Here is a 24,765-nt window from a genome sequence, read left to right as displayed (position 1 = left end):
GAGTAATAGTAGCAACCTGTCGTGTAAGGGTGAGGAAGGTTGCAAGGCTTCATTCAACAACATGCCTCGAGTGCCAGCGCTGGACCCTTCCTGCTCAAGAAGTGCCAAGTATTATCTATAACTGGAGCTGGCATTTCCAAGGCTGCAGTCAGTGACCCTAACACAAGTGTCAGCGTCACCTGAATGGCCCTCAGTGGGCCTTTGTGCAGGTGTGAACAGGGCTTGAATTCTGCTGTGCCAGCCTGGGGTGTGCCCAGGGGGTTCCCCCAGGGGTAGCAGTGCTTTTTGCTGAAGCCAGATCCGCTCAGCTTCAGTTCCTCCTGCTGCCAGGCTCAGCCCTCGCTAGCTGGGGCACATGGCCACGGGGGCACTACCAAGGGGGTCGTTCGGTTGGGACTAAACAGCGAGGCTCTGACCTCAAGACTTCTGGTGCCCTCGACAAGTGCTGAGTCAATCGTCCCCATCCGGGGACAGAGACGGGGAGCCTGCTTTGCAGGGGATTTTCGCTAACCAAATTAGTGCTTCACTTCGGGGAAAAGCTGCTAGCAGAAGCTCCACCTGCACCGCCCCTTGCCACAGGAGCAGGCGGAGCTGTTCTCATGAGACAGGGCTGGACTGCCCCCCCCAGCTCTGAGCTCTGCAGAACACTGGGAGGGGGGCAAGGGGGGTGTTCCAGGTCTAGATCCGGATCAGGATCCTGGGGCTCAGAAAGGGTCCAAACATCGGTGCTTAAGGGATGTCTGCCTTGAGATTCAGGAGGCCAGACGGGAGCTCCCCAGACATGGGCGATGTGGGGTTTTAGGTACCTCTAAGGCCAGCCACGGGGCTAAAATCCTGAATTCAAGCAAATGGCCGGTTCATCTCTTTCTGCAGCGCACAGGTCACCAAGGGCTGTGGGGTGGAGTTAGCCAGCTATTCTATTCGGAGGTCTCTGCTGCAGCCCTTACGGGCTTCAGCCATTCTTTAGTCCTAGCACTACAAACGCAGCCCTACAGGGCACAGCCTGCCACACGCTGGAGCCTTGCCAGGGGCATGCCGTGGAGAAGTGAAACCGCAATAAATAGGCAGCAGCAGGAAATATTTAAGAGCTGTCTCAGAATCAGCAGCGCAAGTCGTCATGTAAAACCTCTCAGCCTGTGGGTCACAACCCAAGTCGGGACCACCCTGTTCCTCCCTGAGTGCTGGGAGGGGGAGCCCCAACCCAACTCCCGATCTTATATCTATAACCCATGTTTCCGCTGTGATGATGCTGTTCTGGTGGGACCCAACTGAGAGTGCCAATTGAGGACCAATTGCTTAAACAGAGCAGTTACAGTCCAAGGCTGGGGTTTTTCCACCTCTAAAGCAAACCAAACCAGCCAGACAAAGAGGACTTTGGTTTCACCCCACTGGCTAACCACAAGTCACACAAGCAATTTCCTTAGACACTCCAGTTTTCTAGTATCACCACCAGTGCCACTTGTCCTGGTGATGAATGGTTATGAAAACCAACACCCCAATAAAAGAAAACAGTTCTCTCGATCCCAAAGGACCAAGCCTCAGGTCAATATACACATCAGATCTTACCCACAAATCATGCTGTTGCCAATCCTTTAGCATCTAAAATCTAAAGGTTTATTCATAAAAGGAAAAAGATAGAGATGAGAGCCAGAATTGGTTAAATGGAATCAATTACATACAGTAATGGCAAAGTTCTTAGTTCAGGCTTGTAGCAGTGATGGAGTAAACTGCAGGTTCAAATCAAGTCTCTGAAGTACATCCACAGCTGGGATGGGTCATCAGTCCTTTGTTCAGAGCTTCAGTTTGTAGCAAAGTCCCTCCAGAGGTAGAAACAGGATTGAAGACAAGATGGAGATGAGGCATCAGCCTTATATAGGCTTTTCCAGGTGTAAGAACCTCTTTGTCCTTACTGTGGAAAATAACAGCAAAATGGAGTCTGGAGTCACATGGGCATGTCCCTGCATACTTTGCTGAGTTACAAGGCGTATCTGCCTTCTTTCAGTGGGTCAGTTGTGTAGCTGATGGTCCTTAATGGGCCATCAAGCAGGCTAGGCAGAGCTAACACCAACTTGTCTGGGATGTTTCCCATAAGCACAGCACAAGTTTGAAATACAGACAGTATAGAGCCAATACTTATAACTTCAATCACAAAAAGATACATACATTTAGACAGCATAATTATAACCAGCAACCCATAACCTGGTCTTAGACACCTTATATGACCCCCTTTACATAAGATTTGGTGCCACTACAGGACCTTGGTTGCAACCATGTTCTATATGGTCCCAGATTATATCAATAATGTCACATTAACCCATGTTTCCGACATGGCCCCTGTAAGGGTAGATGCTGGAGTCAGGAGACCCCAGCAGCTTCCCTGTGATGGGGGTTCAACCCCCACATAATCCTGGCCCACAGGAGTGCCTGTCGACTGAGATCTGAAGCTCTTTGCTCATCTGAAAATACTTCAGTACCGATGCTTCTGGGATTGCGTCTTTTCATCCTCAGATGGTTTTTCCTCACTCATCCATGTGGTGCCACTTTGTCCTGTCCTCAGAGAACTGAGACAAGTTTCCTAGGTGAATTCTCCTAGCTATATTGACATGGATCTCGTTAATCCCTCTGTAGTGGGGAGTCTCTCCACCACAGCCTCCCCATCTTGGGTGCTGTTGTGTGGCCTGTTTCCTCCCTGTGTCTCTTTCCTTGTCTCATCACGTCTCTGCTAAGGCCCCGATCCTGCAAACACACTCCTATTGAAGTATGTGAGGCCTCACGTTGAAGTCCAAGTCCCATCCTTCAGTTACGCCCATGAGAAATGTTTGAAGGACTGGGTTCCAGCACGGTCAGCCCCTGTCCCTTTTATTTGTCTGTGGGTTGTCAAACACTGGGAGGTGTGCTGGTAGCACAAGGCTTTAATCTAGCTGACGCGGGTAACAGTGGTAATGAAGATGCAATGGAGCAGACATCAGCACAGGCTGAGTACAGAGCCAGGGTACCAGGCAGGTCTGCACTGAGGTGGCCATCCCTGCTTTCCTATTATTGCCCACTCCAGCTAGATTAAAGCCAGCACAGGTATGCCGACCGGTGGGACAATCACTCCTGGATTTGCTGTGTAGACATATGGAACTAGCACATGGGTGTCTGGCAAATGATAACAGCCGCACAGGTAGGCGGTGAGCAATGAAATCCAACCGCTTTCTAATGCCTTTTCTTAAAGCTGAATGTACATTTTACATGATCCTAAATTCACATTGCAATGAGCTAGGCTGTGTATGTCCAGGATAATATCCTTTGCCCTTCTATAGAGCTCATTGTCTGAAACGTGGTCTCAATCGTGCTTTCCAGAATGATGTTTAGATTAGCTTGGTCCCATCCATACTAGCAGCTGAACCCTGCCCAACACACAGTGGAGGGAGGGCAAGGAAGCTGATTTGGGGTCCTTTTCCAAGTGTAGACAGAGCCACAGTGGACTTTGCTGCACCTGATCTAGTGTGAGCTGCAGAGACTGCTCATGATTAGTCTCTTCCGGTAGCAGGTAAGAGAGCTTCAGTGAGTAGATCAGGAGGCTTGCAAACATCAGGCCTACAAGAGGCTCTCTTGTTGCTCCAGCCTTCTCCCTTCTTTCCAGGGCAGACCCACTGAGGAAGACTCTGATGGCATCACGGTTTCCAAACCCCGACAAACAGTTTGGAATTCCTCCTTGGTTTTCCTCCCTGGTAAACTCTGTTTGCTTTTCCTTCAGAAGCCCATTTCCTGTATCGTGCTACTCCTGTCTGCAATGAAACCGCCAGCACATTTAGCAAGGAGCTTCGCAGCATCCTGAAGGCACTGTGTCCTTAAAACACAAACGTGGTCACTGCAAGGTCTCTCATTAGATCCTGAGGAGGGAGAGGCAATGCTTGAAATCGATACATTCATACCTCGGGTCACACTTGCAAAAAAAATCATCTGAAGTATTTCCCTGCTTTGAAGGAGGGCGTTTATCTCAGAGGCGGTAAAAGTTAAACACCTTGGATTTCTCAGAACGAAATCCAGCCTCTGAATCAAAGATGCCTTGTTTAAAAACAGAAGAGCCTTTTTCTTCCTTTGCCACCTGAAATATTATATGTTGGGGCTGATGGTTTTATTTCTTGAGAGTGATGGAGTAAAAAACATACAAGGTAGATGAACTGGGGCTGGCGAGGGGGGCGTTTTATTTGGTTTGCATTTTATTTGTATAGTCTGCTCTGACAAGGAGGCTTCAGATCAAAATGCTGAAGATTTTTTTTTTAAAGGTGCCCCCAAAGCACTCCAAATACTGTAAAGGGAGAATCAGCAAAAAGGAATGATGCCCCTCCACACACCCCATTTCTTCAGAAGTAATTCACCCCCAAAGTCATCACAGCACATTTTTACCATTTTCACCAAGAGAATTTTCATGGCTGAAGCACAGTAGAGTGAAAAATTCACCTCTGTTTGGCAGCCTGAGCCAGATCCTCAGCTGGTGCAAACTGGCATTTCTCCACTGACATCAATGGGGCTACACCCATTTACACTAGCTGATGACCTGGCCCATCAGCACTAAAAATAGAGTGATTAAAATGGCATGTAATCATTCGATTGATTGATTGATCTCCACTCTTTTAGAGAGAGCACAATGCTCTGGGCCTGGCAGTGATCTGATACCACGTACAGTTGTGTGTTAGCATATTCCAAAAAGCAACAGTGAGTGCACACCGCTTTTCATCTACCCCCTGCTCTCAAGTGCAGTGCAGCTCTCGCCTCACTTAGGTGATGAGAGATCATTTGCAGAGCTTCCCAGCCAGCAAGACATTACAATCTTGAATGACAAGTGATTTAGGCAATTGATTCATAAAAGCTGCAGTCCTAATCTGTTACTCGTTACCTAGGACACTCGAGATGATATACACCCCTAATGAACAGATGATACTATGGGCTGCCTCCTTGTACCTCCATAAACACCACAGATGAGCCCTTGAGTCCTACTTCCACTCTGACAGTGTCTCCATCTGTGGCCTCGTGCGTATCATAGCATTGATCTGTGCTTCGGTTTCCCCATCTGTAAAATGAGGATAATAGCACTGAGTTACCTGGAGTATCGTGAGGATTTCATTAGTTAATCCTGCCGCAGCAAGTGGAAGAGGGAAAGCATTCAGTAAGTGCTCAGCACTAGCATTCAGAGGAAGCCAGGAAAAACAGCTCTTTTTTTCACAACAGCTTTTCCAAAGGTACAGAACAGACAAACCAAGTGAGTTATTAGTGTTGTCCAAAAGTTACCCAAGCCCATTTGTTCACTGTGCCATGCTTAGTCTGGCAGGGTTAGCAGGAAACTCCTGGCCTAGCAGTCAAGCCTTCTGTTTTCTCTCAGATCACCGCAGGAATGTAATGTAACGAACCAGCTAGAGAAAGAGTGGGCAGGTGCACCACGTCCTTTACTGGATAGAATCAGAACTATTCACCTGTGTGTCATAGGCACTGTACTGCTAACAGCCAGTGGAGATTCCACTTCAGAGCAGTACCCAATCAAGTGCCACGTTTCCTGTCTTTCTTAATGTAAGAAGAAATTTTAAAACTGCCCTGCCCAGCACAACAAGTGTGACGCTGGCAGAGCAGGGGCCAGCTCATGCCAAAGTCCTCATGTCTCAATGGAGCCCTGACAGCCTCAGAGCTGGAATCAGCCAGCTCACCTGCCTGCTAGTATTGTTAAAATAGGGGTTAGAATGATATGAAAGTGTTTAGACTTTACTGAATGCTTATCAGTTGCTGCCTGCATTAATCTCACTCACAACATCTGTACTGTAAGGGAATATTTGAGCAGTTGTATTGTGAGCCTCTGTGACTATGTAAATCACCAGACAAGAAAGAGACATTAACTAGGGCTGATGGGCTGTGATGGGCTGATCTTTGACGGAAGGCGTTGGTAGATGTCCTGCCCAGCAGGAAAGGTTCAACGACACCAGACTATTGTGAGACATTAAAGAGGCCAAAAGACACTGGTTGTTCTGCCCTCCTGCCTGTGAAGATGAGTCATGCAAGTGAATTCCTCTTGTCGGCTGAATTTGAAGCTTTCTAGGCGCAAGCAAGAGGTCCCCAGTCCTTAGCCTGGGGTAGCCCTAATGGACAGAGAGAGCTTGCTGATTATAGAAGCTTCTATTACCTTTTGAAACTTAAGAATATAACTCATTTGTGTTTCTATGATTACCTGCTTTTACCTTGTAAATAACTCTCATTTCATTTTCCTACTTAATAAATCTGTACATAGTTTATTACAGGACTGGCTACAAGCCTTGTCTTTGGTGTAAGATCTAAGGTGCATTTGACTTGGGATAAGTGACTGGTTCTTTGGGACTTGGAGTAACCTGAATGTTGCTGTGATTCTTGGTGTAAAGGACCATCCATCACAGAGGCAGGTTCACCTGGGTGGTGAGACAGATTGGAGAACCCAAGGGGACCGTCTGTGATTCCACGTTAAGGCTGTTATGGTGCCTGAGGAATTTACACTTGGCACTTGGTTGGTGAAATCTAAGCATAGAACTCACAGCCAGTTTGGGGTTTGTGCCCTGCTTCCTGGCAGTCTGCCCTGAGACTGGTATTCACGCTCTTAAGTCACTGCCGGCAGCATTACAATATGCTTAGAAGAGAACATACAGCACCTACTGAAATGTCCAATGCTAAATCACATGGGAGTGAGTGAATTTCTTCCTGGCCCCAGCTGTTGATCCCCTTACGCCCTGCAGCATGAGGGCTGAGATTTCTTGTCATTTTGGGCTCTGTAACTCCAGAGGCTAATGTCAGTCACATAACTGTCTCATCCAGCTCTGAATCCTGAAAAGCATTTTGTTTCAGTTGGATGGTATGCATTGTTTTAACACCGAGGCCAGAGAGTCCAGAATGGAAACATACAGTTACAAAGGTAAGATCATGAAGCAGGCGGTTTTGCTAAGCACCTTGGTGCTAAGGAAGATCACAGAACCCCTCTCAAGGACTCAGATGACTTTCTGAGTTCATCTCAGCAAGTGGAAGGGTTGTGTTACAGCTACAGACGGGGCAGGAGATGAATGATGGTGATTTATAATTCCCACTGCTCCCCCCTGCTTCACTTGGACTCACCTGTGGAAACTTGGCATATGACTTGCTGTCCCAAAGACATGCATCATCTATTCCAAAGCAATGGCGTACTTGAAAAGGGAACCGAGATCAGGAAAGAAATACCACAGATAAAAAAAAAAGAATCTGGAAAAATGTCACAAGCTCATCTCGACAGACCAAAAAAACCATGAAAACTCAGGGCTAACTGCAGCCCCCTCCTTTGCCCCCATGTTCTGTACCTCACCTGACAGTGACAGAAGACAGGCCATGAGCACTGGGTTATTTACCCTGTGACACACAGTAGATTAGCTGTTGTTCTTAATCCTTCTGTCATAAACAGATAGCTAAGGGTTAATGTCTCTTTCACCTGAAGCACCTGACCAGAAGACCAATCAGGAAACCGGATTTTTTCAACTTTGGGTGGAGGGAATTGAGTGTCTAAGGTCTTTGTTTTCTGACTGCCTGCCTTCTCTGAGCTTTGGAGAAGTAGCTCTACTTTCTAGTTTTCTGTTTCTAAGTGTAAGGACAAAGAGATCAGATAGTAAGTTCTATGGTTTTCTTTTCTTTGGTATTTGCATGAATATAAGTGCTGGAGTGCTTTGATTTGTATTCTTTTTGAATAAGGCTGTTTATTCAATATTCTTTTAAGAAATTGCCCTGTATTGTGTCATCTTAATACAGAGAGACTATTTGTATTTTTTCTTTCTTTTTTATATAAAGCTTTCTTTTAAGACCTGTTGGAGTTTTTCTTTACTGCAGGGAAATTGAGTCTGTACTCACCAGGGAATTGGTGGGAGGAAGAAATCAGGGGAGATCTGTGTGTGTTGAAGTGGCTAGCCTGATTTTGCATTCCCTCTGGGTGAAGAGGAAAGTACTTTTTGTTTCCAGGATTGGGAACAGAGAGGGAGATTCACTCTGTTTGAATTCACAGAGCTTGTGTCTGTGTATCTCTCCAGGAGCACCTGGAGGGGGGAAGGGAAAAAGGATTATTTCCCTTTGTTGTGAGACTCAAGGGATTTGGGTCTTGGGGTCCCCAGGGAAGGTTTTTCAGAGGGACCAGAGTGCCCCAAAACACTCTAATTTTTTGGGTGGTGGCAGCAGGTACCAGGTCCAAGCAGGTAACTAAGCTTGGAGGTTTTCATGCTAACCCCCATATTTTGGACGCTAAGGTCCAAATCTGGGACTAAGGTTATTACATGGCGGCAGCTGGTGGGAGATAGACAGAATCCAGAAGCCAGTAGAAATATTATATTTTTCGTTTCTCTGCTAAGGGCTTTTTAGCAGAGAGAAACAGTTTGGTTTTAAAAGGGAACCAGAGAGAAATTTTTTTTTCTGCTCTCTCTGGCAGTTTGTGGCTTGCATGTTAAGCAGAAGTCGTTAAGGACTATTAACAGTCTTTTGTCACACAATAGCACTCCCATTGAGAGTCATACCAGCACTATATGAATGCAAATAAAGTGGTTTTTCAGGTTTACTTGACATTGAAGATTAGCTAAAGGCACTGTTGCTAGGCAGACTTCAGGAGGCAACCGAGAACCTGCAGTTCAAAAGATAAACACCGGAGGGCACCCCAACACAAGAAAACAGGAACCATGACTTCTAAGGCAAAAATTGACGCCGAAGAACAAATCAAAGAAGCTGAACACAGGCGAGAGATGGAAAAAACACAAACAGCAACTGGAAATAAAACAAAAAGAGATGGAGATGAAAGAAAGAGAAGAACAGATCAAAGAGGCAGCCTACCAAAGAGAACAGGCAGCCTACCAAAGAGAACAGGCAGCCAAAGAGGCAGCCAAGGAGGCAGCACACAAAAGAAAACTAGAAGAAGAAGAGGTGGCCCACCGCCGAGAAATGGAAAACCACCACCGAGAAATGGAAAAACAACAAAAAGAGAATGAAGAGAAGGAAAAACAGAGAAAACATGAACTGGAGTTGGCAAAAGCTGGGCTGCCTGTGCCAGCCAACCCTAACAACCCGGCGCCAAATATTGCTCCACAGCACAGGAAATTTCCCACCTACAAGGCAGGTGATGACACCGAGGCCTTCTTGGAAAATTTTGAAAGAGCCTGTCTTGGGTACAGCATTCCCGAAGACCAGTACATGGTAGAATTGAGGTCACAGCTCAGTGGACCTTTAGCAGAGGTGGCAGCTGAAATGCCTAAGCACCAAATGAATGACTATAAACTTTTCCTAACCAAGGCCAGATACAGGATGGGGATAACCCCAGATCATGCCCGTCGGCGTTTCAGAAACCAAAAGTGGAAACCAGAGGTGTCATTTCCCAAACACGCCTACTACATTGCAAAAAACTATGAGGCCTGGCTAACAGGAAACAACATTCAAACCTTGGAAGAACTGAACCTCCTCATACAAATGGAGCAGTTCTTGGATGGTGTTCCTGAAGACATCACGCGGTACATACAAGATGGAAACCCCAAGAATATCGCTGAGGCGGGGGAGATTGGAGCCAAATGGATGGAACTGGCAGAAAGCAAGAAAGCTACTGTCAAGGGGAACGATTACCCCAGGGGGCACACAGACCATAAACCCTACAACCGAGGACAGCCAAAGACCCCACATACCACCCAAGTAAAGCCACAGATACCCTACCCTTCAACCTCACCAGTCTCCAGTAACTCACCTCGGCCCAGTGACCCATCAGATGGAAGATGCTTTAAGTGTAATGAACTGGGACATATCAAGGCCAACTATCCCAAGAACACCATGCGAGTGCAATTCATTACACCACCATCACACCAAAGATCCCCAGGCCCGGATGCCTCTCAAATACCCTTGGAGCGAAGGGAAAATTTGAGAGTGGGCGGAAAGAAGGTTACTGCGTGGAGAGACACGGGGGCACAAGTGTCAGCTATCCACCAATCCTTCGTTGACCCCAAATTCATCAACCCAAAGGCCAAAGTTACAATTTACCCCTTCATGTCACAAGCTGTAGACTTGCCTACAGCTCAACTGCCTGTCCAGTACAAAGGCTGGTCAGGAATGTGGACTTTTGCAGTCTATGACAATTATCCTATCCCCATGCTACTGGGGGAAGACTTGGCCAACCAGGTGAGGCGGGCCAAGAGAGTGGGAATGGTTACACGTAGCCAAACCAGGCAAGCTTCCAGACCCATTCCTGTTCCTGAACCGTCCACAGAGGCCCCGTCTGTGTTACCAGAGACCCAGACAGAGGTAGTGGACCCGGATTCCATGCCTACCACTGAAACAGCCACAGCATCTCCAGTCCCAGGCCCGGAACTGGAACAGCAACCAGCACCAGCAAGTGCAACTACATCTTCAAACTCAACGCCAGAGGGCGCCAGCGAGCCAAAACTGGCAGAAGCACAAGACAGCCATACCCAAAAGGCTCAGCCAGAGCCTGAAATACCCTCAGGTGCACCAGCGGAGAGCGGTACACCAGCAACGGAAACAACCCCATCACCTACATCGCTTCCAGAGGGACCAAGCCCAAGTCCACAGTCTGAGGAAGAACGGGTGACCCCAGCCTCAAGGGAACAGTTCCAGGCTGAGCAGGAAGCGGATGACAGCCTTCAGAAAGCTTGGGCGGCGGCACGGAGCACCCCACCGCCTCTCAGCTCTTCTAATCGATCCCGGTTTGTTATAGACCAAGGACTGTTATACAAGGAAATTCTTTCTGGTGGACACCGGGAAGAATGGCAGCCGCAAAAACAGTTGGTGGTTCCAACTAAGTACCGGGGGAAGCTCTTAAGCTTAGCCCATGATCATCCCAGTGGCCATGCTGGGGTGAACAGAACCAAGGACCGGTTGGGGAAGTCCTTCCACTGGGAGGGGATGGGCAAGGACGTTGCCAAGTATGTCCGGTCTTGTGAGGTATGCCAAAGAGTGGGTAAGCCTCAAGACCAGGTCAAGGCCCCTCTCCAGCCACTCCCCATAATTGAGGTCCCATTTCAGAGAGTAGCTGTGGATATTCTGGGCCCTTTCCCAAAAAAGACGCCCAGAGGAAAGCAGTACGTACTGACTTTAGTGGACTTTGCTACCCGATGGCCAGAAGCAGTCGCTCTAGGCAACACCAGGGCTAACACTGTGTGCCTGGCCCTAACAGACATCTTTGCCAGAGTAGGTTGGCCCTGCGACATCCTTACAGATTCAGGGTCTAATTTCCTGGCAGGGACCATGGAAAAACTGTGGGAAACTCATGGGGTGAATCACTTGGTTGCCACCCCGTACCACCATCAAACCAATGGCCTGGTTGAAAGGTTCAATGGAACTTTGGGGGCCATGATACGAAAATTCATCAACGAATTCTCCAATAATTGGGACCTAGTGTTGCAGCAGTTGCTGTTTGCCTACAGGGCTGTACCACATCCCAGTTTAGGGTTTTCACCATTTGAACTTGTGTATGGTCACGAGGGTAAGGGGCCATTACAGTTGGTGAAGCAGCAATGGGAGGGGTTTACGCCTTCTCCAGGAACTAACATTCTGGACTTTGTAAGCAACCTACAAAGCACCCTCCGACACTCTTTAGCCCTTGCTAGAGAGAACCTAAAGGATGCTCAATAAGAGCAAAAGGCCTGGTATGACAGACATGCCAGAGAACGTTCCTTCAAGGTAGGAGACCAGGTTATGGTCTTGAAGGCGCAACAGGCCCATAAGATGGAAGCATCATGGGAAGGGCCATTCACGGTCCAAGAGCGCCTGGGAGCTGTAAACTACCTCATAGCATTTCCCAATTCCTCACTAAAGCCTAAAGTGTACCATGTTAATTCTCTCAAGCCTTTCTATTCCAGAGACTTACAGGTTTGTCAGTTTACAGTCCAGGGAGAGGACGCTGAGTGGCCTGACGGTGTCTACTACGACGGGAAAAAAAGACGGTGGCGTGGAAGAGGTGAACCTCTCAACCACCCTGGAACGTCTGCAGCGGCAACAAATCAAGGAGCTGTGCACTAGCTTCGCCCCATTGTTCTCAGCCACCCCAGGACGGACTGAACGGGCATACCACTCCATTGATACAGGTAATGCTCACCCAATCAGAACCCCACCCTACCGAGTGTCTCCTCATGCCCAAGCTGCTATAGAACGGGAGATCCAGAACATGCTACAGATGGGTATAATCCGCCCATCTTCCAGTGCATGGGCATCTCCAGTGGTTCTGGTACCCAAACCAGATGGGGAAATACGCTTTTGCGTGGACTACCGTAAGCTAAATGCTGTAACTCGTCCGGACAACTATCCAATGCCACGTACCGATGAGCTATTGGAAAAGTTGGGACGTGCCCAGTTCATCTCTACAATAGACTTAACCAAGGGGTACTGGCAAGTACCGCTAGATGAACCTGCCAAGGAGAGGTCAGCATTCGTCACCCATGCGGGGGTGTATGAATTCAATGTCCTTCCTTTCGGCCTTCGAAATGCACCCGCCACCTTCCAGAGGCTGGTAGATGGTCTACTAGCTGGACTGGCAGAATTTGCAGTTGCCTACCTCGATGATGTGGCCATTTTTTCAGACTCCTGGCCCGAACACCTACTACACCTGGAAAAGGTCTTTGAGCGCATCAGGCAGGCAGGACTAACTGTTAAGGCCAAAAAGTGTCAAATAGGCCAAAACAGAGTGACTTACCTGGGGCACCAGGTGGGTCGAGGAACCATAAACCCCCTACAGGCCAAGGTGGATGCTATCCAAAAGTGGCCTGTCCCAAGGTCAAAGAAACAGGTCCAATCCTTCTTAGGCTTGGCCGGATACTACAGGCGATTTGTACCACACTACAGCCAAATCGCTGCCCCACTGACCGACCTGACCAAAAAGACCCAGCCAAATGCAGTTAAGTGGACTGATGAGTGTCAAAAGGCCTTTACCCAACTTAAGGCAACGCTCATGTCTGACCCTGTGCTCAGGGCCCCGGACTTTGACAAGCCATTCCTAGTAACCACGGATGCATCTGAGCGTGGTATAGGAGCAGTGCTCATGCAGGAAGCAACAGATCACAACTTCCATCCTGTCGTGTTTCTCAGCAAGAAACTGTCTGAGAGGGAAAGTCACTGGTCAGTCAGTGAAAAGGAATGCTATGCCATTGTGTACACCCTGGAAAAGCTACGCCCATATGTTTGGGGACGGCGGTTCCAACTACAAACTGACCATGCTGCACTACAGTGGCTTCATACTGCCAAGGGGAACAACAAGAAACTTCTTCGTTGGAGTTTGGCTCTCCAAGATTTTGATTTTGAAATTCAACACATCACAGGAGCTTCTAACAAAGTAGCTGATGCACTCTCCCGTGAGAGTTTCCCAGAATTCAGTAGTTAAAAAGTGTTTTTAAAATGTAGAAGTCTGTTAGTTATATACTTAGGAGTATATGTAAAGGTGTATGTGTTGTATTAATCTGTTTATTTTCAAGTTCTAGAAGGAAATCGCCGCCAGTGAGCTTCCCCACTGTCTGCAATTTGGGGGGCGTGTCATAAACAGATAGCTAAGGGTTAATGTCTCTTTCACCTGAAGCACCTGACCAGAAGACCAATCAGGAAACCGGATTTTTTCAACTTTGGGTGGAGGGAATTGAGTGTCTAAGGTCTTTGTTTTCTGACTGCCTGCCTTCTCTGAGCTTTGGAGAAGTAGCTCTACTTTCTAGTTTTCTGTTTCTAAGTGTAAGGACAAAGAGATCAGATAGTAAGTTCTATGGTTTTCTTTTCTTTGGTATTTGCATGAATATAAGTGCTGGAGTGCTTTGATTTGTATTCTTTTTGAATAAGGCTGTTTATTCAATATTCTTTTAAGAAATTGCCCTGTATTGTGTCATCTTAATACAGAGAGACTATTTGTATTTTTTCTTTCTTTTTTATATAAAGCTTTCTTTTAAGACCTGTTGGAGTTTTTCTTTACTGCAGGGAAATTGAGTCTGTACTCACCAGGGAATTGGTGGGAGGAAGAAATCAGGGGAGATCTGTGTGTGTTGAAGTGGCTAGCCTGATTTTGCATTCCCTCTGGGTGAAGAGGAAAGTACTTTTTGTTTCCAGGATTGGGAACAGAGAGGGAGATTCACTCTGTTTGAATTCACAGAGCTTGTGTCTGTGTATCTCTCCAGGAGCACCTGGAGGGGGGAAGGGAAAAAGGATTATTTCCCTTTGTTGTGAGACTCAAGGGATTTGGGTCTTGGGGTCCCCAGGGAAGGTTTTTCAGAGGGACCAGAGTGCCCCAAAACACTCTAATTTTTTGGGTGGTGGCAGCAGGTACCAGGTCCAAGCAGGTAACTAAGCTTGGAGGTTTTCATGCTAACCCCCATATTTTGGACGCTAAGGTCCAAATCTGGGACTAAGGTTATTACACCTTCACCGGCAGCAAATACTAGAAAGCTTCCTGTTATCATATTCCCCCTGGATTTGGCACTGGGGCGACCACTGCTCGAATACTCTGTCCAGTTCTGGGGTCCACATTTCAGGAAGGATGTTGATACAGTGGAGAGGATTCAGAGAAGAGCCACAAGAATGATTAAAGATTGGAAAACCTGCCTCATAGTGAAAGATTCCAGGGGCTCAACCTGTTGAGTTTAACAAAGAGAAGGTTAAGGGGTGACTAGATCATAGTTTATGAGTACCTACAAGTGTAACAGAAGTTTGGTAATAGGGGGCTCTTTAATGTAGCAGACAGAGGTCTAACAAGGCTGGTAGCTGAAGCTAGACAAATTCAGACTAGAAATAAGCACCAATGGCAATTAACCACTGGAACAATTTACCAAGGGTCGTTGTGGATTCTCCACCATGGGCAATTTTTAAGCCAAGATGGCTGTTGATAAAATGAGAAGGAATTCAGGGAAGTCCTACAGCCTGTGTGACGCAGGAGGTCGGAGCTGATGATCGAAATGCTCCCTTCCGACCGGAGAAGCTATGCATGTGAATTACCCACAGGGAGTGCTGTCTCAGATCCTAGTCCTAGCAAGCTGGCGAAATCTTCTCACCATCGCTAGAAAACATCCTTCTCTAAGGCCTCTGCCCAGCCTGGTGCCAGCTGGGGCGGAATGCGTGTGGTTGCCCTTCTTCTCTCAAAGACAAAGAAGCAGGACCATGGCCCTTTATTTCCGGGCTGGGGAATTCAGGGGCTGGGAATGAGATTTTGCCCGTGGTCACAGGTTCAGATTCAGCCCAGGTCAGCAGGACTAGTCAGTGGCACCTACATGCCCATCACAAACCCACTGCTACAACGGGCACTAGTTAGCTCCCTTGCTGGCAGGCTCAGAGGGGAGACTGAGGCTTAATGTGAATGGACCCTGAGCTAGTCTCTCAGCCTTAGATGGAGCCACGATGGCAGGCTGGCGTGGGGCAGCTGTCTCAGTCACTGCTCACATCATGTGGTACCTAAGCTTTGCTCCCTACACTTCACCAGCAATGAGAAAAGCTGCTGATGGTCTTTACTTTTCTTCTCCTCTGCTGGAGATCATTAAAGCATCTGATGTAACAGCTCAGAAAGGCACCCAGATACACTGAAAGCAAATGAACACGAAACAAGCCTAGGCATGTCCACATACCCAGCCCACACTCTACAAACTAGGATTATTCATCCTGCATTTGCCCTTGAAACCCAGTAAGCGCAGGCATTTCACAGCAGCAAACTCCTTTCACTCCTCCTGAACCAGCTAACACTGTGCAGCATTGCAGGAATGCATCTCTTGACCTCGCTTTTCAGCCATAAGTGCACTAAGGTTTGAGCCTCCTGTGCAGTCCCCGTGTGTGGACACAACTTGCATTTGTGCATGGGGGTTTGCACTGGCTTGGAATCATGCTGAGCTGATGTAAAGTGTATCTACACTGGAGGGTTGCTGCAGCACAGCTACTCTAGAAGCTAAAATCCCACTGAAGACAGGGCTGCAGTCCCGTGGGAGCTCCCCCCTGTTGCATGCAGCTGAGGTTCTGCTCTGTTCAGGGCACCCATGGCTGCAGTAGCTGGAGCTTCCCAGACCTCAGAAAAAGAACCTCAGCCCATTGCACAGCCCGCTCGCCTGTATTTCGTTTAGAGCCACATCCTGTTCCAGCTAAAGAAGAGACTGTTGCAGATGGCAATTCAGGTGCTTCGCTCTGTGAATGAAGCAATTTCCTGTGCAGGGGACACTGTGCATGTGCGGCCTCTGGGCAGAAATAACTGTGTGTTCTCCTTCTACAGTTCTAACCGTCTGTGCGGTTTGTCTTGGTCTGATAGGAAGCTGCTTGGATCGCCTAATGCAAGGTTTAGTTTAGCATAATATTTTGCTTTGCTGGCTCGACAAGTGCCCTGCCTAAATTGTATAACCATAAAAGATATGGGACTGGCATATTAGTGTTATTTGTATGACAGCAGTGCAGTGAACTCCCGATCAAGGAGCGAGATCCTGTTGTGCTAGGAGCTGTATCAACAAATTGAGACAATTCCTGCAATCCAGGAAACAAAGAATTCCCAAAGATCTCCCGGGGCCTGACTGCCTTTCACCTCGAGATGACTAACATTAATGCACATGACATGAAATGCTCATGACATGACCACATACGCCCCCCTTGTGACAGGTTCAGTCACAGAGATCCTCTTGGGACTGTCGCCTGATGTGCTCAGATTACCTCTGAGCCCATTTTCCCTGCAGCTTGGGAGTTCCAGAACCCTGCCTTGTTGAGCCAGACACACTAGCCTGCTGCAGGGTCTGTGCCCCCAGAGCTGCAGACTTAACTGAAAACAGCTCAGCAGCTTTCCTGTCTCCAGCACCCAATGGGATCCAAACCCCAAATAAATCCATTTTACTCTGTATAAAGCTTATACAGGGTAAACTCATAAATTGTCCACCCTCTGTAAAACTGATAGAGAGATATGCACAGCTGTTTGCCCCCCCTCCCCAGGTATTAATACTTACTCTGGGTTAATTAATGAGTAATTAAGTATAAAAGGCAGGATTTAAGTGGTTTCAAGTAAGAACAGAGAGAACAAAGTAAGTCACAAAGCAAAATAAAACAAAACACACAAGTCTAAGCCTAATACATAAGAAACTGAATACAGGTAAATCTCACCCTCAGAGATGTTCCAATTAGCTTCTTTCACAGACTAGACTCCTTCCTAGTCTGGGCCCGATCCTTTCCCCTGGTACAGTCCTTGTTAGTTCCAGCAGACATCTCAGGTACTAAGCAGGGGTTTTCTCATGACTGGCAGCCCTATTTGTCCTGCTCCACCAGCTTTTATAGCTTTGGCACAAGGCAGGAATCTTTTGTCTGCGATTGTCCCCACCCCCACCTCACCAGTGGAAAAGTACAAGGATTAAGATGGATTCCAGTATCATGTCACATGTCACTGTCAGACCCCAGCCTCCCTGCTTTCTGAGTTGGCCAACACGTACACAGGGAGGCTTGCAGGTAAATAAACCACTAACAACCGATTGTCCTACTCAACCAGAGCCCTCAAGCTTCTAAATCACCATTAATGGCCCACACTTTGCATAATTACAATAGGACCTCAGCGTTATACTTCATATTTCTAGCTTCAGATACAAGAATGATACATGCATACAAATAAGAGGAATATATTCAGCAGGTTATAATCTTTGTTATGATACCTTACAAGAGATGTTTTGCATAAAGCATATTCCAGTTACATCATATTCACACTCATATGCATATTTCCATAAAACATTATGGAGCGCAACGTCACACGCCTGCTTCTTTATTATTTCTGAGAAATGAATAATATGCAATACCCGATGCTCTTTGGGAAGCTATAGAAGTACCCGGAGCATGCAGAAATCAGTGCAAACAAAGACACTAGATCAATGGTTCCCAAACTTTAACAACCTGTCAACCCCTTTCACTAAAATGTCAAGTCTCTTGAACCCCCTCCTAAAAATGAATATTTCCAGGGATTTTCTCCTTTACCTGAGTATAAATTATAAAAGGAGTGATCTTGGAAATACAAAATTAGTTTTCATGACATGCTTATTACACACTATTTATTATTATTTATCATTCTAGTATTTTTATTACATTATGAAAACAACAACACTCTTCCAAGATCTCACTTTCATAGCTTGTATCACTCTGAATAAGCCTGTTATAAGACAAGGCTCCTATGTTTCATCAAGGAGTATCAGACGTGAAATAGCAGGAAGTGATTTAAGAAGCCAACTCAAAGAGTATCAGAGGGGTAGCCGTGTTAGTCTGGATCTGTAAAAGCAGCGAAGAGTCCTGTGACACCTTATAGACTAACAGACGTTTTGGAGAATGAGATTTCGTGGGTGAATACCCACTTCATCGGATGCGTGAGACTCAAAGAGTTCCTACTACACAAGCATTTAGGTCTTGAGCAGTCCAGGCAAACAACGCACGTTACAACAAAGCTTAAACTCGTTCTTCATAATAATTTAAAATCAACTCTAGCTGCCTATTTAATTTTAAAAACCGCAAAAATATCCACCTCCCTTTCCATTTCTTATAAGGAGTCTACTGCACTAGATGAAGTATAGTCAAAATAAGGATGCAATTGCTGCCCATAAAATGTAAGCTCTTGAGGAAATAGTTAAGGTGCAGATTTGGGAGACATGCACCCCAGCTGTGCTGCATGCACACAGGAATACGGCAGGGAGTCTGTGACACTTGATCTAGGTCACAATGAAGTGAGTTTGGAGGGCTCTGTCTAGTCCCAGGTGGGCATCTGACCTCATCACTCCTTCACTTGGCAGGTCAGCACAATTGGCAGGAGCAGGGCACGCCTGGGATAGAGGGACTGTTGCAGGGCAGAATAACTGGAAGATCAGCACTGTGAAATCAGCTCAGCCGTAACCAATGCCATTTCTCTCTCATTTCCAGGAGAGTTCAGATCCCTCCTCCCCCAGCTCTCACACCCCTCCACTAGCGCAAAAGACTTGCCCTTGAGATGCCACACTACTGGCATTGCACGGCCTGTAAGAGGATACTTTACATGTGACTTGCTGCAGAGCTACTTGGAACATAACTGAATTATCTGTGCTACTCCTCCAAAAGGAAGGCATTGCTCACTCCACTCCTGTGCTGGTGAGCCTAGGTCTGCAGTATTGTGCAAAGGTTTGCCGAGAAACTCAGCACTCAAGACTTGCCAACTGTCCTGCTCTGACTGCCCCCAGTTTAAAACCCTCCTAAATGATTACAGTTCCTCAACCTCCTGCTAAGGCCTTTCCTACCACAGGGGTGGGGGTTGGGTGCCGTGGTTTCAACCATCAGTGGAACTGCACTGGGGCAAAACGCATAGGGCAGACAGGCCAAGCTGTGATTTGCACTGACTCAGTTTACCTTGCTTTCCAGTCCACTCTAGGCATTTGCAATGAAGCTGTATCAGCGGCTGGCCACCAATGGCTAACACTGGGGCAACATCCATTCACCCCTGCCACGGTGCAGACAAAGCTGAAGGCCGGCAATGTTACATGGCCAGGAGTTTGCATCCTGCAAAAGCTGCATCCTGCAAACATTTACCTCTGCAAGTAACTTTATTCTTGGGAGCAGCCACACTGAAGTCAATGGGCGTGAGCAGCCAGGAGACCTATTTCAGTGTAGAAAGCTACTCTCATGAGTAAGGATTTGCGAGGTCGGGGTCTTCGGTAGATTTTCCTTTCAGCTTCCCTCTTAGTATCCTAATGACACAAACAGAACTATACGTTAATCCTCTGTGTTAAGAACCTTTGTTAACTAGCAAGGGGGAGTATGTGACATCCTTATTTTGTCCGCCTCCTGAGATATAAATTGATCTGGCCTGGAACTGAGCACCCTCAACTCCCATTGGTGTCCCTGGAGAATCAAGAGCACTCAGCACCAGAAAGGAGTGGGCCATAAAGGTTTATTAGCTTGCACAAGGGATATGTCGACACTGCAATTAGACACCTGCGGCTGGGGGGGCTCAGGCGAATGGGCTGTCTATTTGTGGTGTTGGGCTGCAGCCTGAGCTCTGGGCCTCTCCCACCTTGCAGAGTCCTAAAGCCGGGTCTCCGGCCCGAACATCTGCAATTAAACAGCCCCTTTGCCTGAGCCCTGCAAGCCCAAATCAGCTGGTCCAGGCCAGCCACAGGTTTTTAACAGCAGCATGGCCTTCCCCAACATTTTCGCTCTAGTGGTTCCTGCTAAAGGATTCCGACACTCATAACAGAAAGGGTCAATATGGTGGCAGCGGAGGGCGGGCTTGCGACTGTTAGGATAGATAAAGGACAATTGACATGCAATCGTGAGGCTCCTTCTTTTCCGAGTGCTTGCTCAGCCTGCCTGTGCTAATCCCAGCATAATTAAAGCCCCTTTTTCTCTTTCAGAGGCAGCAGCAAGCGATTAATCCCACGGAGGGGAATCTCCAGGCTACAAAAGGCTCTCAGGCAGCTGCCCTTAATTACCCCAGCTGAGATTTCAAAGGAGTTACGCCACCAAGGAGAAGACATTTGTGCAATCAAACACCATGAAACCAGGGATTACCCGAACCTAGTAACACTCAGGCAGATTAATGCTGACATTTGAGGCTGGTGTCTGTCTAAAAGTGACAGCGATCTCTCAGGTGAAGCAACCACAAACTGTCTCGATGGAATCTCCTGGCACCTGGCAATGCCACACACATAGCACTGAGAAGTTTGTTGTTAATCTCCAAAGCCAACATGCTCCCTTATCACACAGGGCGACTCCCTCCAAGGTCACGCTGCAAGCAACATTAGCTGTTAATGTAGCTGGAGAAATATGTGCTCGGGTGACGTCGACAGAGGAATGGAAAACCTAGGCCAGAATGTGGCTCCTTGAGGTTGCACATGTGCCCTCAAACCCAGTATAATGCACAATGGGCCAGACTGTCCCTTCATCTCCTCCCAGCCTTTGTTCTTTCCCGTGGACACAAACTGTCCCAAAAATGGCATGGAAGAGATAGAGTCAGTATCTCATCCCCCCACCCTGGTCCCTGGCTCTTTGAGTGAACCGGCGGGGAAGAGGATGCAGAGTGCCCCCTGCGGCATGCCACCATGCTTGGGGCAGCAAAATGTCTAGAGCTGCCCCTGACAAGAACAAAGAACATAAGAGCGGCCATACTGGGTCAGACCAAAGGTCCATCTAGCCCAGTGTCCTGTCCACCAACAGTGGCCAGTGCCAGGTGCTTCAGAGGGAATGAACAGAACAGGTCATCATCAGGTGATCCATCCCCTGTCGCCATTCCCAGCTGGCAAACAGAGGCTATGGACACCATCCCTGCCCATCCTAGCTGATAGCCATTGATAGACCTTATCCTCCATGAAGCAGCAAAGAGTCCTGTGGCATCTTATAGACTAAACAGACATTTTGAAGCATGACTTTCGTGGGTGAATACCCACTTCATCGGATGCATGTAATTCCTCCATGAATTATCTAGTTCTTTTCTGAACCCTGTTATAGTCTTGGCCTTCACAACATCTTCTGGCAAGGAGTTCCACAGGTTGACTGGATGTTATGTGAAGAAATACTTCCTTTTGTTTATTTTAAACCTGCTGCCTATTAATTTCATTTGGTGAACCCTAGTTATTGTGTTATAAGAAGGAGTAAATAACACTTCCTCCTTTACTTTCTCCACACCAGTCATGATTTTATAGACCTCTATCATATCTCTCCTTAGCCGTCTCTTTTCCAAGCTGAAAAGTCCCAGTGTTATTAATCTCTCCTCATGTGGAAGCTGTTCCATACCCCTAATCATTTTTGTTGCCCTTTTCCAATTCCAATATATCTTTTTTGGCAATGGGGTGACCGCATCTGCACACAGTATTCAAGGTGTGGACATACCATGGATTTATATAGAGGCAATATGATATTGTCTGTCTTCTTGTCTATCCCTTTCTTAATGATTCCCAACATTCTGTTCACTTTTCTGACTGTCGCTGCACATTGAGTGGATGTTTTCAGAGAACTACCCACAATGACTCCAAGATCTCGCTCTTGAGTGGTAACAGCTAATTTAGACCCCTCCTTTGTATACGTAGAATTAGGATTATGTTTTCCACTGTGCTTTACTTTGCACAAAGACAGTTCCTCACAGCTATGCATATAACAGTGATAAATCCAAACTGGAAACCTGTAATCAAATTAAAAGTATGAGACCTGGTGAAGCTTGGACTACAAAGTTTGGGCCTGCCCCAGAAATCCAGCTTTGAACTGAACAGCTCCAGTCTTTCTGTGCTCTTTCTGCTGCCGGCTTGGCACGCCTTTTTTCCTTTTCATTTCACAAGCCCAATTTCACTCCTCAGCAACTCCTCCTCTGGCTTCAGGAGTGCTTCAAATCAACCAGAAAGGGCACTAAATACCATGTTCACGCAGCAAACTAGTCAAGCTTTCACTTGCCCCAGGTGGGAAGAAAAATTCTTACCAGAGTAATAAATAAATTGCTAATTGTAGAATTGTTCAGACAGGCACCTTCTCTTTGGGACGGTCTGGCTGCAATTACCAGAGCAGAATTCCCAGCTGAATGTGCTTCTCATTGCAACTGCAAGGAACTTGTTAGCCATAACTTGCCCATGAGAGATTGTTAATGTTTTCCTAGATCTTAATTACCTTTTAAGTGAATGTACATGCACTGTGAGCTTTTCAAGAGCTAAACATTTGCGGAGGCATTAACAGAATTCAACCAGAGTGACACCAGCTTAGTGGAAGAGCATGTGATGAGAGGCAGAAAGAAAAGTGAGGATTTTTCAGCGCTGATGAAAATTGTGGCACTGAGAGCCCTGGAAACTGAAGTTCTCTGCTTAACCACAGCCCAGGCTGCAAATATGTACACTTCCTCCTCTGTCCCCTTCCGATATGTTTCAATACTGACCCAGAGGGATCATCTCTAGGGGAAAAAGCAGACTCTAGCCCAGGGCGGGCAAACTTTTTGGCCTGAGGGCCACATCAGATTTTGTAAATTGTATGGAGGGCCAGTTAGAGGAGGGGGTCGTGGCCCAGCCCCCACCTCCTATCTGCCCACCCCCCGGGACTCCTGCCCCATCCAACCCCCCGTTCCCTGACAGCCCCTCTGGGACCTCTGCCCCATCCACACACCCCCACTCCCTGTCCCCTGACTGCCCCCTGGACTCCCGCCACCCCATCCAACACCCCCTCCTTCCTGACTGCCCCCCCAGAACCCCTGTTCCCATTCAACCCTCTGTTCCCCCCCGACTGCCCTGACCCCTATCCACACCCCCACCCCCCTGCCCTCTATCCAACTCCCCCTGCTCCATGCCCCCTTAATGCGCTGCCCGGAGCACCGGTGGCTGGCGGCACTACAGCCACACCGCTCAGCTAGAGCCAGGCCATACCGCCACCACCACGCAGCACAGAGACCGGTCAGGCCCAGCTCTGCAGCTGCGCCGCCCCCGGGGCTCACAGCCCTGCCACCCAGAGCACTGTGCTGGCGGCGGAGCGAGCAAGCTGAGGTTGCAGGGAAGGGGGACAGCAGGGAGGATCCGGGGGCTAGCCTCCTGGGCCAGGAGCTCGGGGGCAGGGCAGGACAGTCCCGTGGGCTGTAGTTTGCCCACCCCTGCTCTAGCCTATATGGCTCCTCTTAGTCCTTAGCTTAGACTGTTAGCTGGTGGCAGGGATGTGGATGCCTGCAATGGGGACTGGATTGAGACCACACGTTCATTTCATACACGCTATTAAACTGTCACCATAGTATGGTCAACTTTCAGCCCTGGCAAACCCCAGCCAGACTTGATCCAGAGAACCAGAGACAAGAAACTTGCTTGCCTCTAAGTATCAATACCCCAAGTTGTCCAGTCCCCTCTTTGCTGGAGAAGTGTGTCCAAGACTGACACCTTTTTGATAAGCTATGACACCAGCTCTTCATCCCTGTATGTAGGTCTTTCGTGCAGGACCTGCCACATTTGTTTTGTCCCAGTTTCAGACCCACTCAGACATCCTGGGTTGAGAAGCTGGGCATGAACTCCGATCCCGGGATGTGGAATTCGCTTTGCTGACTTCACAAAATAGTCTGAGAGGTCTGTAAAGTTCTTCAAGTTTCACCCATCGCCCCCGTACTGCTCCAGGGGTTAGACCGGACAGTGTGACCTGTGAGATAAAAGCAGGAAGGCATCAGCTGTGCTCCATTGTTATCAGAACAAATACAAGCAGCACAAAACTGCAGTGCACACAATCAGATAATGGGAGGGTCCTGCTAGTCTGCCCAGGAGCCAGCCAGACAAAGGCAAGAGGCTAGCAAGTGTGTGCATGGCAATCTAATCTCCTTCTCCGCAGGCCCACCCACTGCAAGGCCACTGGTTAATTAGTTCCATTGGCAGAATGGAAGAAGATCAATGCACACAAATGATTTGATCTAATGGTGCCAGTTTGCCTCTTGAGTGTATACACGCAGGGCTCTGTCACACAGGAAAAGGCACTAAGAGAATTTGTTTACACTGCAAGTGAAGAATAACTGAAGCTTTTTTTAGTTTAAAGTTACTTTTCCCTGAGTGGGAATTGAGCCCAGGCTATGGCAGTGAAAGTGCTAAAGCCTAACCACTAGACTACCAGGGAGGTGGTTAAGTGAGGATGGTAGCTGTCTATCAGGGAGATCGAGAATGTCAGGGAGGAAGCATGGCCTTGTGATTCAGTCACTGGACTGCACGTAAGGAAACCTGAGCTCGGTATCCAGCTCTATCATAGACTTCTAGTGTAACCTTGGAAAAGTCACTTCATCACTGTGTGTCTCATTTCCTACTGTGTCAAACTGGGATAATCCTACAGCTTTACCGTGCATCTGTACCGCAC

At 47.7% G+C, this 24,765-nt stretch overlaps 1 long non-coding RNA gene across 1 annotated transcript; it reads right to left on the bottom strand.

Annotated features, from left to right (window-relative positions):
- Window positions 1–1,600: 1,600 nt before the first annotated feature.
- LOC127056937 (uncharacterized) lies at window positions 1,601–16,171 on the bottom strand. Its single transcript, XR_007775957.1, has 5 exons — window positions 14,390–16,171; window positions 7,334–7,413; window positions 7,111–7,178; window positions 4,951–5,059; window positions 1,601–3,878 (listed from the first exon to the last, which is right to left on the bottom strand). It is a non-coding gene; the product is annotated as an uncharacterized LOC127056937 (long non-coding RNA).
- Between the last annotated feature and the right edge of the window lie 8,594 nt (window positions 16,172–24,765).

Source organism: Gopherus flavomarginatus, chromosome 8 (assembly GCF_025201925.1).
Source record: "Gopherus flavomarginatus isolate rGopFla2 chromosome 8, rGopFla2.mat.asm, whole genome shotgun sequence".
Lineage (NCBI taxonomy): Eukaryota > Metazoa > Chordata > Testudines > Testudinidae > Gopherus > Gopherus flavomarginatus.
This window is presented reverse-complemented; position numbering and strand designations above follow the sequence as displayed.